The sequence below is a fragment of the Chiloscyllium plagiosum genome, unplaced genomic scaffold, assembly GCF_037043375.1.
Source record: "Chiloscyllium plagiosum isolate Xiang-an unplaced genomic scaffold, Cpla_swu_hap1 HiC_scaffold_37, whole genome shotgun sequence".
NCBI classification, from domain to species: domain Eukaryota; kingdom Metazoa; phylum Chordata; class Chondrichthyes; order Orectolobiformes; family Hemiscylliidae; genus Chiloscyllium; species Chiloscyllium plagiosum.
Genome location: NW_028270175.1, coordinates 29,102,513 through 29,120,718, shown reverse-complemented (window position 1 = coordinate 29,120,718; position 18,206 = coordinate 29,102,513).

The following is an 18,206-nucleotide window of genomic DNA, read 5'->3' as shown; positions in this document are numbered from 1 at the left end:
CAGAGTACCTTTCCTATCCTGAACTAACTCTTTCTGTCATCAATCAATTCTGTCCTAACTTTCTTTATTATTCTTTAATGGGATGTGGGTGTCAGTGGCTAGGCTAATATTAAGTGGCCATTCCTAATTGCCCTTGAGAAAGTGGTGGTGAACCGTCTTCTTGAACTGCTGCTGTCCAAGTGATGTCGGTACATCTGGCCAATGTCACCCCTGTTCAAGCAATCTGTTAAAATTAAAATCCTCATTCTTGACTTCAAATCTGCACATAAGCTTATCTCAACCCAGCTCTGCAATCTACTCCCACATAAAATCCCTTCTTCACCATATAGCGTTCCAACACTGGCTTTTATTCCCATTCCACACTCATTCTACCAACCATCTGTGGGAGAGCTGTCAGCTAGCTCTCTATTCCTTTGTCAAACTTTCTTGCTAACCATCCTACCCCTATACTTCTCATTTAATCTTTAAAACCTGCTTGGAAAACTGATGATCAACTAATCTTTCTTCATCTCTATCCCTTATACTTCAGGGTTTGGCACTCACATTTTATAGTCTTCAAACTATGTTTCTTTACCCTGTTCCATAATACTTTGAGACTTCTTCTGTATGTAAATAACCGGTACCTTGTGTGAGTGCATGAAGATTGAGTAACATCAGGATCAGACTTGACTCCTGCTGTCAACCAGTTCATCAACAACTTCTCCAGGGCAGTGAGGGATGGCCAATGATTAGGAGAAAGTGAGGGCTGCAGATGCTGGAGATCAGAGCTGAAAATGTGTTGCTGGAAAAGCGCAGCAGGTCAGGCAGCATCCAAGGAGCAGGAGAATCGACGTTTCGGGCATGAATCCTTCTTCAGGGCTCATGCCCGAAACGTCGATTCTCCTGCTCCTTTGATGCTGCCTGACCTGCTGCGCTTTTCCAGCAACACATTTTTAGCCATGGCCAATGAATACTTGACTTGGCAGTGACACCCATGTCATGTGAGCAAGTAACTAAAGGAAAACAGGATTTTGGTCATTTGTCCCTTTGGTCATATGTGCCTCAGTATCAAAATCAGATTAGTAGCACTCCTGTTATGTCACAGAGTCATAGAATCATAGAGATGTACAGCATGGAAACAGACTCTTCAGTCTAACCCGTCCATGCCGAACAGATATCCCAAATTAATCTAGTCCCACTTGCCAGCACCCGGCCCATATCCCTCCAAACCCTTCCTATTCACATACCCATCCAGATGCCTCTTAAATGTTGCCATTGTACTAGCCTCCACCACTTCCTCTGGCAGCTCATTCCATACACGTACCACCCACTGTGTGAAAAAGTTGTCCCTTGGGTCTCTTTTATATCTTTTCCCTCTCACCCTAAACCTATGCCCTCTAGTTCTGGACTGCCCCATCCCAGGGAAAAGACTTTGTCTATTTATCCTATCCATGCCCCTCATAATTTTGTAAACCTCTATAAGGTCACCTCTCAGCTTCCGACACTGTAGGGAAAACAGCCCCAGCCTGTTCAGCCTCTCCCTATAGCTCAAATCCTCTAACCCTGGCAACATCCTTGTAAATCTTTTCTGAACCCTTTCAAGTTTGACAACATCTTTCCGATAGGAAGGAGACCAGAATTACATGCAATATTCCAAAAGTGGTCTAACCTGTGTACTTCATTGAAATGTATTGATAGGTCTCTGGTGCTAAACAACTACAAGTCATTGTGTTGACCAGAATTGTCGACCAAAATACCTATCTGGACATAATTAATCAAGAATGGGACGTACTCCATCAAGATCCAGCCAACTTAGGATGAAGTGAATCTTTCCAGGAAGGAAGATAAAATAGTAATGAAAACTTGCTATCATCTTCCTTGTTCAACTAGGTTCCTTATCATGTGACCGAAAAATCCCAATGACTTTTGATTTACATTTTTTACAAATTAGTTAGTTAGGGATTATCAATATTCATCAATATTTTCATTTAGCTGAATGTGTGCAGCTAAATAATAATTATTGTTGTTTCTCTTCTTGGTTCAGGAGCCCTAAAACCAATTGTACTGCTCCTCCAACAAATAACTCAGCAAAGAATAGGAATCAATCCTCACCAGGAAGGCATTGTGGATTTGTCCATTGAATGAGTGAGAACTTCACATTATCTTATATTTGACATCCATTTGTTTTTAGTTTAAAGGACAGGGTAAGAATCGAAAAAAAAGACACATCTTATCAAAGCCTCAGAACTGCTCAAAATTCTTGATTACTTCTGTTTGTCATCAACCAACAAGCCAGTCAGTTTTGTTTGCAAATTCTTTTTATTGTCACTAAGGCCAATATTTGTTGCTCATCCCCAATTGCATACAGCAACATCTGCAAGCAGCAAATACGATTAATTAATAATCGGTGCTTGGTGAAGCAGCACTGATGGGCCAGGTCACTGGTAAAAATCGCTACCCTTATTAAAAGGGTGACATGGTCCCTTTACCTTCAACTTGAGCAGCCAAGCTGGCCCACGGCTGAATAGCTCAGCAGTGAATCTGGATTTCACTGCCTATCACTGGCCTTAACAGGAAGGGCCTCCAATTGAGGAGGGTGACTTCCACCTTCGCGTGATCAATGTGAACGCAGCCATCTTCATTCTAAAAGGGATAAAGGACTGCTGCTTACAATAGCCTTCTTTCCAATATGGGCCCTAGAGTGTAAAAAAGGCATTGATTTACTATTTCTGTAGGCACAGTTTGCAGCCTCCAGTGTGTACACTCCAATGAATTCCACAAGCCAATGGGAAGTAAAGAGACCTACCAAACATACCAGGTATTCTTGTGGACTCAAAGGGGCTTTCGCAAACCTTTGGACCCCCACTCTTCACAATGGTAATTTCCCCACAACTTAACCTTGTTGGTGGCTGCCTTGGCTCGAACCTTTCAGCCTGAATCCTGTCAAACGTAAAGTAGCCAGGGCTCTCTCATCATCAGAATGGGCATTCAGTCAGCCATCAGTCATTCAGCCAAAAGTCAAAGTCAACGTAATAACCGTGGAATTTCCTGTCTTTGGCAGGGGTGGCATTCGCTGCTGTGTGAAGTTAGCAGGACTTTTCATTGTGGTTTTGTGGATCGGACAATCTCTCAATCCGGAGAGACAAATTGGCCCTTTCCCACAAAATGTGAGCAATCTTGATACAGCTCTATCGCAGTCATTTCCATAACAGACAATTGATGCAATTGTTCATTATTCCCTTTTGGTGTGGAACAGTAAAATACATCAGAAGGCGAAACCAAATGACTCAAAACCAGGATCTTATATAAAATGTTTTGGTGCAGTCACCACCTATGTTTAAATGCACAGGTTGGATATAACAAACAGTGGCACATACTTTGATGGTAATCGTCAATCACAGTATCATGATGGTGCAGAAGGAGGTCATTTAACCCACTGTGCCTGCACTAGTTGTTTTACCCAGTGCCAATCTCCTGCCTTTTCCCCATACCTCTGCGCACGAGTTCTATCCAAATATTCATCTAATGCCCTCTTGAGTTCCTAAATTGAACTTGCGACCACCACATTTCCAGATAGTGCCTTTCAAACCCTAAATACTTGCTGTGTGAAAAAGGTTTCCTTACATCATTTGCTCATCATTTTAAATCTATAGTCTTGCGTTCTTTTCTCTTTAATTCTGTCCTCTCTCCTGATCCTGGAAAGTTTTGAGAAACCAAGTACTTTCTTTCCAACTCTTGACATGTCCCTTAAACTAAACAAACATGGACCTCAAATATAAGACAATATAGATTTCTTAGCCAAACTTACAATGGCTGCAGTCTTATTGAGCATTTATTGAGTTTACTGAGTTCACTGGAGTAAAATCAGTCTCAGAGCTCTGGACAATGAAGAGGAACAGTGGTGTTTATTATTTAGCTGCATAAAATAATGATAATCATTTCCTAAGGAAGGCAAAGTATCAGCCAATCCTTAATCAGCATAGTCTCACCACACAGCTATCGATCTGACATCTGGAATTGGACTTTTTGAGGTCTGATTGAATGTTGAATGATCTTGGCTCACACCCCTGTTCACAACTGAGAAAGTACCACTTGGATGGAGGTGCTGTCCTTCAAACAGGTTTTCCCACCCTGGGTCTGCCGGTTCAGGTACATATTGAAAATCCCATGCACCATCCAGAGTCAAGCATGAAATGTTTTAAATATCTTGGGCAAAACGCCTCCCTCAAATGAAAGCTCTTAGAAACTGATCTTAGTGCCTGATATATGTAATCATCTGTCTGTTGTAATGCAAAAATAGGTGTCACATATCCTGACATAATAACAGTCAGTGCTGTTAAAAAAGCACAAACAATTATCTTTATGTTACTTTGGAAAGGTTTTGAAGTATTGTATAAAACGATGCTGTTATTTCATCTTGTTCTGTGCTCATTATCAATTTAATTCAAGTAAGGAGCAGTACAGTGGCTCAGTGGTTAGCACTGCTGCCTCATAGCACCAGGAATTTGAGTTCGATTCCAACCTTGGGTGACTATCTGTGTGGAGTTTGCACATTCTCTCCGCGTCTGCATGCACTTCCTCTGGGTGCACTGGTTTCCTCCCAACAGTCCAAAGATGTGCAGGTCAGATTAACTGGCCATGCTAAATTGCCCATAGTGTCCAGGGTTGTGCAGGCTAGATGGATTACCCAATGGAAATGCAGTGTTCTGGGGTTAGAGTAGAGAGGTGGGTCTGGGTAGAATGCTCTTCAGAGGGTCAGTGTGGACCCAATGGGCTGAATAGGCTGCTTCCACACTGTAGGGAATCTACGATTCAAAGTCACAATGCTTTCCAGTTTTTATTTACTTTATTGCAGATAAATGGATGTTGTTGATGTGGTGGAAGGGGTTAATGTAAACCAGTCAGTGTTGTACTTGATACTGAAATCATGATGTAAGAAAAGCCCTGAAGGAGAAATCTGACTGTGGGAGAGAAAGCAATGCATGCGAGAATGCAGTAACATTAATAAATGGAATAAAGAGTTGGTATTACTTTATCATGGCTACATCTAGATTACTGACAGGACACTAACCCGTGTAACACTAAGGAGACAGAGACAAACCTAGCCTTAAATTAAGCTGAAAATGTGTTGCTGGAAAAGCGCAGCAGGTCAGGCAGCATCCAAGGAACAGGAGAATCGACGTTTCGGGCATAAGCCCTTCTGTAACTGCCACTCCAAGATAATTTCCACCCCACACCGGCTGGGCAGTCCAGCATTTAAGGGCTTATCCCTCATTTCCCATGAGGTGGTGCTGGTGAGACACATTCATAAACTTTTGCAGTCTATGGGACATGGGTAAATACTGCAGTGCTGTTTGGATAGTTCCAAGAATTTAAGGTAGCAACAGTGAAGGTTATAGTACCAAGTTAGGTGTGTGGCTTGGAGGGATGGTGTTCCCATGTATCTGCTACCTTTGTCTTTCAAAGTAGTAGAGGTCGTGGTTTGGAAGGTGTTGTCAAATTACAAAAAAAATCATCCATTAATGTGCTGATGGCAGGGACACTGGGGATGCACTGAAGTCACATGTTTGGACTGGAGTTGAGATTGTTTTTCTCTCCATATGAGCTGACAAAAGAGAGTTTGAGCCTGAACCTTGTTCCATTGTGCAGCATTGATATCCTTCACCTGACTGCAAATATATTATTTTTCAAAAATGTTCCTCATTGCCAGATTTTATGCTTCATAGACCAGCATCTGACAACAAAGGAAAGAAAAGAAGATTCTTGCTGAATATTTGTTGAATGATTGGCAGACCTGCATAAACCTGATGGTTAAAGGTGCATTAACACAGCTCTCCACAAATACAGCAATGGGCCTGACTATAACATCTCACTCCAGCTCACTTATTATTATAGGGTCCTGTACACACAAAGGTGCTGTCACGATCTGCATAAACTCTCCGTTTTTACACTGACTTCAGTCATTCAATCAGATGTCAGTAATCGTGTTTCATGCCACTGTAGCTGATTTCAAACCCAGACCAGACTGATGAGTTGTTGATGGGATAAACGTTGCCCAGCACTCTCAACTGGTTACAGAGGTTCAATGTGATGAGTTTGATCAACCTCAACCTAATTGCTTGTCGGCACAAAACTGACACTTCTTCAACACTGCTTACTACTACAGTACTCAGAACCTACAAGACTACTGTGGAAAAGAAGAAAATGTTACACAAGGCAGTCAGGAACATTTCAAGGCTGAAGCAGAAATCACCTCATTGGCAACAGAATTACTTCTACTCTGCAACTAACCCAAGATCTGTGACATGATCTAATTTGTGGATTTTTCTGGAAATTGTGTCAGTATTTTTCAGGCAATTCCTGTAGGTCAGTTTTTGTACAATCTTTTCTTAAGTGGCACTCACCTAATGACAAGGCTGGACTAAAAGTATGGTAACGGTGTAAATAAGAACATAAGAGCAGGAATAAGCCATTCAGCCTATCGAGCCTGCTACACCATTTGATATGTTCATGGCTGTTCTCATCTCACCCTCAACTCCACTTTCCTGCCCGCTCTCCATAACCCTTCAAACCCAAAATTAATTAAAAATCTGTCCATCTCCTCCTTAAATTTACTCAATGTCTTAGCATCCACCACATTCTGGGATAATGAATTCCATAGATCCAAACCATTCATATAGATTGTAAATAAGTGGGGTTCAAGGACCAAACCTTGTGGCACCCCACTAGTTACATCTTGCCAAATAGAAAAAGACTCACTTATTCTCTGCTTGCTATTAGTCAGCCAATACTCAAACAAGCATTTTATTCCAGATAAAGGGCTTTTGCCCGAAACATCGATTTCGCTGCTCCTTGGATGCTGCCTGAACTGCTGTGCTCTTCCAGCACCACTAATCCATTACCTTGTGTACAGTCATTTCTATTATAATGTGGTAGTTCCATTCTCATGTAATCCCATGTTATAAGAAAATCTTGTAATAGCAGCTCCATTTAAACTAATGGGGGTCAGAATCACATTATAACCAATACACACTTTAAAAGTTCACGCTTAAGAAACAGTGCCCCCAATTTATCAATCGTGTTATAGTGAATACGCATTTACAAAATGTGCACTACAGCAGAACGACCTTTATTAACCTTTTGTGTGGCACCATCTCAAATGCCTCTGGCAATCCAGATGTACGACATCTAGAGGATCTCCATTATCTATATGGTTTACTTTGCATCTGCCTTATACTATCCCCACTAAGAGTATTCTATTGGACAAGAATCATTGAGTGAGGTGTACTTTGTACTATCACTCACTGGGAGTAGTGATGGGCTCTGCCTAACCTGGAGAAACTTGATGGGGACAACATAGCCGTACTCTCACTTTTAGTAAATACAAAATAATCACCTGATAGTAGTACAGAGACAGGAGGAGGCATCTTAGCCCCTTACCCTGTTCTACCATTCAATAATCTGCAATAATTAGCTGATCTGCAACTAACTCTATATATCTGTCTTTAGTTCATATTCCTTTGTAAATTCAGTTCAAAAATTAATAATTGAACTAGCATCAAAGGCCATTTGCAGAACTGAGTTCCAAGCATTTACCATCTTTGTAAATGAAGTGCTGTCTAATCTAAAAAGCCTGGGTCTAATTTTCAGACTATGCCTTCAGGCTCTGGAATCCCCAACCAACATAAATTAATTCTCTCTATCTACCCATATCGATAAGAAGGCCAGCAGCTGGATTAGAGAGTGAAGGGGTCATCCAAATTGTAATCAACTTGGTAATCCAAGGTGCAAACACAATGTAATTCAGACTGTACTCATTCTTACTAACATCCTCTAAAATAAAAACAATTCTTAACACTTAGAAGTGAATAGAAGCAGGCTCCAAGAAACATATATCTTGTTTTTCGTATTTAAATGTTGGGATGTGAGGGGAGGGAAGAGGATGAAAGAGAAAGTATAGTATCAGCTTAACAGTGATGAATATTTAATGAGTTCTGTAAGTCTCCCACTGAGTGATTAGTGATACAGAAATGATAGGAATATGTGCAGGGGGATCCTTACTGTCAAGTTAAACTGTTGCAGAGTAAAGGGGAACAGCATCTAATTTGTGACAAAGCAGCTTACCTCAGTAGGACATAAAAAATGACTCTAAGCATAACTAACCTTTCAGCTTAATGACAATTAAACAATAATGTGAGCTGTCATACCCAGCAGAGGATAGGTTGGGCAATTAAAGGAGATGAGATTAAAGGTTGAGCCATTTGGTAATCCATCTTATAATCAATGTGGTAACGCGATATTTTGCATTATTGATGCATTTACTCACCCTGTCTGCTTCCCCATAGGGTCATGTTTTAGTCTAATTCCATATTTGTTTCTTAAATATGCTACCTGTTTCTCAGCTGTTTATACTGCAGTCTGACCTATACACTCCATGTGCTTAGGCAGACAATCAGATCGTGTTTCGAGGCATTCTTCCCATTAGCTGGTCTGCTGCTGATCAGTAAACCAGGCTTCAGTATCTGAGAGGTGTGACATTAGATGGTACTTTATGGCAATCCAGCACTTGCTGGAAGTTTATCTCCGTGACACCGAGTTATTGATCTCACTGTGTTACACTGATACGTCACCACGGAGAGCCACATGTCAAATCCATGTAGAAGGTGCCAGGGTTGAGGGTAGTTACCGAGAGGAGGGAATGCTACTTTCAAAACAATTTCATGCGTTTTTCACATTCAGAGCAGTGAAATCAAAAAGCAGTTGTTCACTTTCTTAATCTCTGGAAATGGCACAGAATGACCAGGGAAACACAGAGAGAGAAATATTAAAGAAGCTGCCAAACTCTAACAAGACCTTCTGATCAGTATTGCATTGTCTGATCTCAGGGTTATGTCTTATACCAAATGATAACAAATAGAGATCATTTACATGGAAGCATTAAGAGGCAGCATTGTGTCAGAGATTCACATGCTTCCTTTAACTGTGCACTAAGTAAGTCTGTAATTCATGAAACAGAAGTATTTTGAACTTCAGTGTCTTTGCCCCAGGTTAAGCAGCTAATTTATGAATTAAGGAAGATGACAGGACATTCAATTCACGTCAAAGCAAGAAATTATTATATGTGTGCTTGGCAAAGTGGAGTCACAAACATATTCCTAAAATCCATAAAGAAGACATTCAAACTCTGCTGTCCATGACATAGCTCATTGACGGTGTCTTGAGCAACCCAATTTTTTTTTTGCCCATTGGTGACCTTATCTTCAGCTGAATTCTCTCCCTTCTCTGTGTCTCGCTCTCTCTTTCTTCTTTAAGATGGTCCTCAATACCTACCAGTTCAACCAATCATCTCATCATCTGAATATTATCCTTAAATGGCTCAGAATCAAATTTTAAGACCTGGGATGTTTTAATACTCTAAAGGTGCAAGTTAAAAATTATCGATCTCGTTGTTGATATCACTACATCCAGCACACACTAGTTGAGCTGTTGGCATCAGCTTGGTAATCAGATCCCAGATACCTCTGTCATCAGGGTTCTCTATGGAGTCCAGGCTGAAGCTACATGCTGCTTACATATTCTACAGTGGATAGCACTCCACAATAGTTGTCACAGCTCAATCTATCTCAGACCCTCTAGTCTGAGACATAATGAAAGTTTCAAAAAAATTGCAGAACAATCCTGGAAATAATCGATCCTTCAGCTTTAAATGTTAATGTAGGCTAATTTCCCAAATAATTTAAATGCAGAAAGGGTGCTAACTGTGGCTATGCACCAGAAAACTTCAACGATGTCTCCAATCCATTGTAAGTTGATGTATCCACACTGGCAAAATGCTAAAGTGGAGAGATTATCAGTGCATCAGTGGAGAGAGGAAACAGAATTCCCACTCCTGACTGTGATCCAGTAGAAAACATGTGTAGGCATTAAGAAGGTCAGATTAGATGCAGTGGCAATGCAATACATGTTGACACACATCACGGAGACTCACACAGAGTCAATGGAATATATCCCCTAATGTCACCATGGAACCAAGTAAACAACTTTGATAAAGAATTGCCAAAATTTGAGAGAAATCTGGAGGAAGATATTTTTCAATGAATGCATATCTAGTAACTTGTGATTAATTTGAACCAGAGCGCGGAGCTAACTAATGGCATAATTATATCAAGGCTGTTGCATTAAGGCAGGATATAGAAAGTATAGTAGGGTGGGCAGACATCAATTAAACAAGAGGTCATTGTCTCACATCTATCCAATGATGCTAATGTAATTGGCCACATTAAGGTCAAGGATGGCAAAGGCTTTGTTTACAACTGAACAGGCATTATTGAGGGAGATGCTATTGTTGAACTGATGACAGAATCCATAGTGTGTGGTGGAAGCAGAACTGAAAGACGGATTTATAGAATTAGCTCTCCCCTGGCTATACTAGGGTGCGTAAGGGGATCAGGCAAGACAGCTCTCCTCTGGCTATACTAGGGTGCGTAGGGGGATCAGGCAAGACAGCAGGAGGAGGCGATGGCTTTACTGCTGAAGAGGAAGTAAAAATTAGTGCCTTAGTGGCTTCTTTGGAGAATGCCAATTGAAGCACAGACGGAACAAATCGATTTATTCAGGAAGACATCAAGCCTGGAATCACTGTTGGAGGTTGGAAGATAGAGGAATATGGTTTGGAGTTGGGAGGCAAATGAAAGAAGGCATGTTTGGATAACAGAAAGGGGAGGTGTCAGAAAAGCCCCTATGGGTAAAGAAAAGGGTATGGAAAGGGAGATGGAAGTGTTGGCTCAGGTTTGAAGCATCAACCCAAATATGCATCAGAAAGGACACAGAAGAACTTCAGGCTATGTTGGTCTGGAAAAGATTAGGACACGTCCTGGATGTAAATGAAGAATAGGAAAATTAAAAAAAACATGGGACATAAGGAATGGGAGCTGGAATTGACCACATGGCCCTCCAAGCTTACCCCGTCATGGATGTTCTTCAGCCTTATTAGCACTTTCTCACCCACTCCCCATTTCCTTTTGATTGCCTGCGAGATCAAAATCGATCTCAGCCTTGAATATTTTTAAATTTGGATCATTTGTGTTTCTCTGGCTGAGAAAATTCTAAAGATTCACAACAACATGAGTCAATAAACTTCTTGTCTTAGAAAGCCCCCTTATTCTAAATTCCCCAGGTAGGGGAAACAAACTTTAGTATTTACCCTCTGCAGCCCCATCAGAATCTCATTTTTTTTTCTAAACTCCAGAGTGTATCTATTTGATTTGCTCATCTTCTCATCACAATACAAGAGATGATAAGGAGCACATCTAACAGGTGAACTGACTTAATATAATTACAGAGATTCAAAACTTTCTTTACTGCACAGAATAGGAATCCTACAGCGAGTAACTCACCTCCTGACCCCTCCAGAGTCTGATCACCATCGACAAGGCACAAGTCAGGAGTGTGATGGAATACTCCCCACTCACCTGGATGGTGCAGCTCCAACAGCATTCAAGAAGTTTGACACCATCCAGGACAAAGCAGCCTGCGTGATTGGCACCAAATCCACAAACATTCACTCCTTCCACCATTGATGCTCAGTAGCAGCAGCAGTGTGTACCATCTACAAGATGCACTGCAGGAATTCAGCAAAGATCCTCAGATAACACCATTCTAATCCACACCCACTGTCATCTAGAAGAACAAGCGTAGCAGAGATGAAGGAACACCACCACCTGCAAGTTCCACCCCACACCACTCACCATCCTAATTTGGAAATCCTTCAGTATTGCAGGGTCAAAGTCCTGGAAACTTCCTCCCTAATGGCACTATGGTTGTACCTACTGCATATGGATTACAGCAGTTCAAGAAGGCAGCTCACCATGACCTTCTGAAGGGCAGCTAAGGGTGGGCAATAAATTCTGGTCCAGCCAGTGTTGCCCACTACCCCTGAAAGAATATTAAAAAGACACAAGTGACCTTGAGGCATCAGAAGAAATTTTAGACATTCAAATGTATCGCCTGCCACCAGGAAGCTGTAAAGTCTTAGGTAGTTCAACCTGTCTGACAGAACATCTTATGACTAAAGTTCAAATTGAAAGCAAAGAATGGCTGAATATCTTCTTCCTTCATAGCACTGCTCTCTGTACTCCATCAGTTGTATATTGGATTGTCTGACCCCTGGCCCGTGAAAATCCATTATGGAGTATCTTACCTTATCACTTATGTACAAGTGGAAATAAATTAATCACCCATTGCGTGAAGTGAATTACAATGTAGAGGGAACTGCCATCTCCTGGACAGAGAAACAATAATGTACAAACGATTTAGATTCATCTCTAAACAGCTTCAAGATTTGCAGTTGATTCTAGCTCTTTGCCATTTGTGGACAAACAGAAAATCAACCAAGTAATCATTTAACTCAGTTGCAGTCCTTGTAACCCTTGAGTAACCAGCTGGAGCTTTTCAGACAGAGATGAATAGGTTTTTGTTGCACAAGAGTATTAAGGGTTATGGTGCAAATGCAGGAAGATGGGGTTGAGATTCAAGCTGATCATCCATGATCTAATTAGGTGGAGTGGCAAACCTGAAGGAGTAATGTGATATCTTTAGTGGACAGAGTAAAATAATATGCATCACATGGAGGATAAACCTGAATTAAACCAGTTTATTCTGGTGTATACATTTATACAATTAGCCACAAGAGGGTACTATTACACTTGCCCCTCCTTAATGAATATGTTACATAATGTTCACATTTTGACATGTTTTGTTTTGCATTTTTCTTATACAAATCTAACCTCACCATTCGTTTCAGGATGCCTCACTTCTTGACTCAGACTCTCTGAACTTGGGGAAAAACCCTGATGTATCTTAGCCACAGATGAGGAGAAACTTTTCTCTTACAAGGACTTACTTTTCCCCGACTTTAAATCGAATGTGCCCTTTCCTCAGTCTTATCTGTCTGACTCTGACTCGGATTTGGAGTGGTGGCACACACAACTTGTTTTGGAGTATCAGTTACTCATATCCTTACTATCCAAGTTGCCAGATTTATTTGATCCGTTCCAACTCCCTCTGAAGATAAAACATGATGCACAATATTTACATAATCTATCATTTCCACCACCAAACATCTTGACCGAATATGTATGAGAACTACATTTTATGCACGCATTCCCTAGTAGCCACTCAATCATGTCTGGTAATATTCTTTCATTTTCTGGTTCAACTTCAGATGTCTTTCCCTCACTCTACCTTTATCAGGACTCTTTCCTTCTGGATTTCTGTTTGCTGATTGTGCTAAATGTGACTTCAGTATTAGCTGTCTGCTAAGAAATAATTCATTCAACCAATGACGGTATGAGGTTTGTTTCTATAAATAAGGAAGAAAAGTTGCCAGGGTTTGTGATTCAATGATATCAGACATTTCTTCCATTTTATACCGAACATTTGTTTAGCAAGAACCTGCTCAACAATTTGCATTGCACACTCAGCTGCTCCGTTACAAGCAGGACGGTATGTTGGAATTCCGCCTTGTTCTCATTCTCAAGAAATTCTTCCGAACAACTCAGGTTCTGTTTTCAGAATTCTGCACATTGTTGTTCAACAAGTGGCAAGAACTCAACCCACTTCAAACGCCCATTGATCATAATGAGCAGCTATTGCCCTTCAAATTCTGCCAAATAAAAGTGTAGCCTCTGTGACATACTGGCTGGCATTTCCATGGGTCAGATAGGAACTGATGGAGGCTGCTTTTCTACATCTTCATATGTTTAACACTGTTTTGTTTACACTTCTATATCCTTATCTAATTATGATCACCTAAGGTAGTTTTGCACCTTGACTCGATCAAGCTCACTCCTAAGTGTTGACCATGAAGATCACATAGGCGAAAGTGAGGACTACAGATGCTGGAGATCAGAGTCAACATTAGAGTGGTGCTGGAAAAGCACAGGCAGCATCTGAGGAGCAGGAAAATCGATGTTTCAGGCAGGAGCCCTTCATCAGGAAAGAGACAGGAAGGATTACATGTCAACTATGATGTACATTTTTCCAGAATTACAAACCTGTCTCCCTACACAACACAACCTTTATCAACTAACAACTTATTCTTATGGAAAAAAAGGACTATTTCAAAATCCAATATCTGTGTTGCCCATTTGCAATATAGTCATGCATGCTTGATATCACAGGGTCAGATTTCTCCAGTTTCCTCATTTCCCCCCCCCCCCCCCGACCTTGTCTCAGTCCCAACCCTCGAACTCAGCACCACCTTCCTAACCTGCAATCTTCTTCCTGATCTCTCCGCCCCCACCCCCACTCCGGCCTATCACCCTCACCTTAACCTCTTTCCACCTATCGCATTTCCAACGCCCCTCCCCCAAGTCCCTCCTCCCTACCTTTTATCTTAGCCTACTTGGCACACTCTCCTCATCCTGAAGAAGGGCTCATGCCTGAACCGTCGATTCTCCTGCTCTTTGGATGCTGCCTGACCTGCTGCGCTTTTCCAGCAACACATTTTCAACACAAGGTCCCCACAAGTTGTTCTACCAATGCCATCTGCTGTGACTGGCAATTCATCTACATGGGAAAAGATAAAGTACATTTTACCTATTCCTTCTACCTCAAATAAGCATGTAAATTTGGACATTACATGGGCATTATGATGATCTTCTGATCCTCCACACATAAGCTCTTCTCTGCATTTGGGTCTGAAGAGACGTGGCTGGAGAGATAGTTGTGGCATTGGTTTTGATTTTCCAAATTTTACTTAATTCAGGAAAGGTTTGATTAATTAGATGATTGTAAGTACAACTCTATCATTCAAAGAGAGAGGGAGACATGAAGCAGGAGACTATAGGTCAGTTAGCTTCACACAAGAAGATATAGCAGGTACTTGGATAAGTTCAACATAATCAGTTTTGTGAAAAGGAAATCACGTTTGACCAAACTATTTTTTTCAGGAGGTAACACATGCTGAGAATAAATGGAAACTAGTGGATGTATACGTGATTAGATTTCCAAAAGGCATTTGGTAAGGTGTCATATTAAAGATCATTTCATATTAAAGGTTATTTCAGAAAATAAATCTCATGGTGTAGAGGATAGTATATTAGTGAGTTTTGAGAAGATTTGTAGCTCAGGTTGAGGTTCTGGATGTAGGTTTGCTCGCTGAGCTGCAAGGTTCATTTTCCATTTATACGTTTGGGATTCCTTGGGTAGAAGGCAGGAAACACCAGCAGTGCTTCATCCAGAGGCTCTCTGAAGATGTTACCTAGTATGGTGACGAAACGTCTGAAAATGAACCTTCCAGCTCAGTGAGGATACCTACATCCAGGGTAGTATATTGACATGGAGAGAAGACTGGCTGACAAACAAGAAACAGAGCATAGCACAATAGATCTTTCTCATGTTGTCAAGACGTAATGAGTAGTGTGCCACACGGATTGGCAATGGGACCTCAACGTTTACAATTTATATAATTGAGCTCGATGAGGGCATGGAAAGTGGTGGTGGTGAGCTGTCATCTGGAACAGCTGTAATCTCCGCTGTGTTGGGACATTGGAACCTTCTTTACTAGCACCTTCCTCCAATAGGCCTCAGCTCCATGTGATCTGACATCAAGGCACAGCTCCTCACACAACTGCTCAGTAGCTATGGTTAGAGGATTGTTCAAGGATTGTCCAGTTAATCCCTTACATGTGAGGGGATAGGAATTCAAGACATTCAATGAACAAGAAAAGCTTTGCTCTTCCTGAGGTATTTGCATTAGATGCCACTATACCTGCCAACAAAGCATGTGATCCTGACAAATAATCCCGGAGTGTGCTAAAGCCTGAGGAAGTGGAAAGTGAGTTATCACTCTGTGACAATGTGCCTGAATCATTTTGTTCCAGGTCTACTTCTTAGAGAGTCACTGTCTAATCACAATGCTTGGTTTAAGGTTTGTGCTTTTAACACTGGAGTCAATTACAATAGATTGCATCAGGATATAGTGAATTAAAAGAAAATAAAGCTTTCTTGAATGAATTATGATTTCAGTCAACTGAATCACTTTGCCCACATAAAGTTAATTACATTCTTTAAGTATGAATCTTGTGCTTTCAGACTGATCAGTTTTAATTTGGTATATTTCCTTTAATTCAGTGTTATCAATTTGTTTCAATTCTCAGTTTGAGCCACAGTTAATTTCGAGTCTCAGTTAATTCCTTGCTCAGTTCAAGAACTGTAGTTTTATTCAATAAATTCAGTCTTTCCATTCAGTTTTTAAATGAGGCAAGTTCATAATTTCTTTTCTCATTTGCAGCCTTGTGTTGCTCAGGCTTTGTGTGTTGGTTTTGCTGATTCCCTAAAGCTCTTCTATGAAGCGATGATGGGTGAATTATTACTGGGGCCAGCTGAAGAACCTTCAGCAATGACTGCAGGACAATAAACAAGGATAAAGCTTACATTTACAGAGCGCATTGTCACCTCCTCAGGACATCCCCGATCACTGAATGTTGATTTTACAATTTGCTGATAGTTTAGACAGGACCTAATTTTTAATTCATCAAAGATCTCCCAAACAGCAAACTAAATAAATGACCAATTTTTTTTTTAACTGGCATTGTTACTTTGAGGGAATAATGATGGACAGGACCATTTTCTTTCTTTGCATATAATTATAAAATCGTTTTCATCCACCTGTCAAACTAGATCTTGAAAGTAACCTGAATGGGCTTTTGTCTCTTGACTGCTTACGTTCCTGGATTAGCAACCAATATGTTTGAACTAATGATTTCAATTCAATAAATTAAATATATCTGGAATAAAGAGTTTTTGAAATCATAAGGGTCATGAATAAGGTGAATAGCCAAGTTCCTTTTTCCCAGGGTATGGGGGTCTAAAACTGGAGGGATTAGATTTAAGGTGAGAGGGGAACAATTTAAAAGGGACCTGAGGGACAACATTTTTATGCCGGAGATGGTCCGTGTATGGATTTAGTTGCCAGAGGAAGTAATGGAGGCAAGTACAATTACAATATTTAAAAGGCATGGACAAATCGGACCAAAGGTCGGTTTCTATGCTGTACAACTCTTTGACTCTAAAAGATCCTGCCATTTTTGTAAGACTCTTACCTAATCTGGCCTCTATGTGGCTCCTCTCAGCCCTCTACGGGTTAGCAAGCCACTCAGTGCTCAGGAAGGTAGCTCACAACCACCAAACCAAAATCAACTGGGGGTGAACATTACATGCTCACATTATCACGGATGCCCTTATCCTGTGAAGGAATGCAAATAACTTGGGAAGTGCTTTATTCCATTATGTAGGATGCAACATATAAAAAGATGTGTGCTTGTTTTAGACCAGTGCAGATTTGTTGGGCCGAAGGGCTTTTTGCTGTGCGTTCGATCTCTTTGACATACTATTGACTCACACATAGACTAGCAAAGGTGGCAGGCATCATTGCAGACTCCCTAATTGTCTTAGTGACCTGTGATAAATGAACTACCAAATTCAAAACTTTACAAACAACCAACCAAGTATAAAAATATAAAGAAATGGTCCTGCATCTTCTACTTGCAGTTACTTGCATAGTGTTTATGACCATCAAACCCGCACCAAATATTGATATGTATTACTCTCCTTCTGCACAAGGAAAGATAGAACTGGCTCAGATAGAACTGACATGGCACTACCTTTACCCTTCTGGACAACGAGCATCTCTCTACAGAATAATCGTTGCCCTGCTGAAAAAACATGATACAACCCCACTCCAAGTGAGGAACCCTTGAATTCTGTTCAATGGCAAACTGTGTAACATTTACAAAATTGAATTACAAAGGTACAAACAGTGATGAGAAAGGAGGACAGAATGTTTGCCTTTATCTCAAGGCTGGGTCATGATGGGGAAGAACAATGTTCCACTTTTACAAGCCCCCGGGCTGGAGTACTGAGGCAGTGAAACTCGATGCTGAAAATCTAACATCAAAACAAAAAATGGACAAACTCAGAAGGTCTGCCAGCATCGATGGAGCGAGGTAATGTTTCAAGTCTGCTATGTTACGTGAATTTAATATTTAATTTAGAAATGGTGTAACTTGTATTCCATTATGGAATGGTCTGATTGAGGTGTTTAAAATATTCAAAGGATTCACAAGGGCAGGTACAGAGAAGCTGTTTCCTCTGCAATGAGGCGATATTATCTTCAAATGACGGCAGGAGTAGTTTTTTACACAATGAAAGTGGAAAGTTGGAAT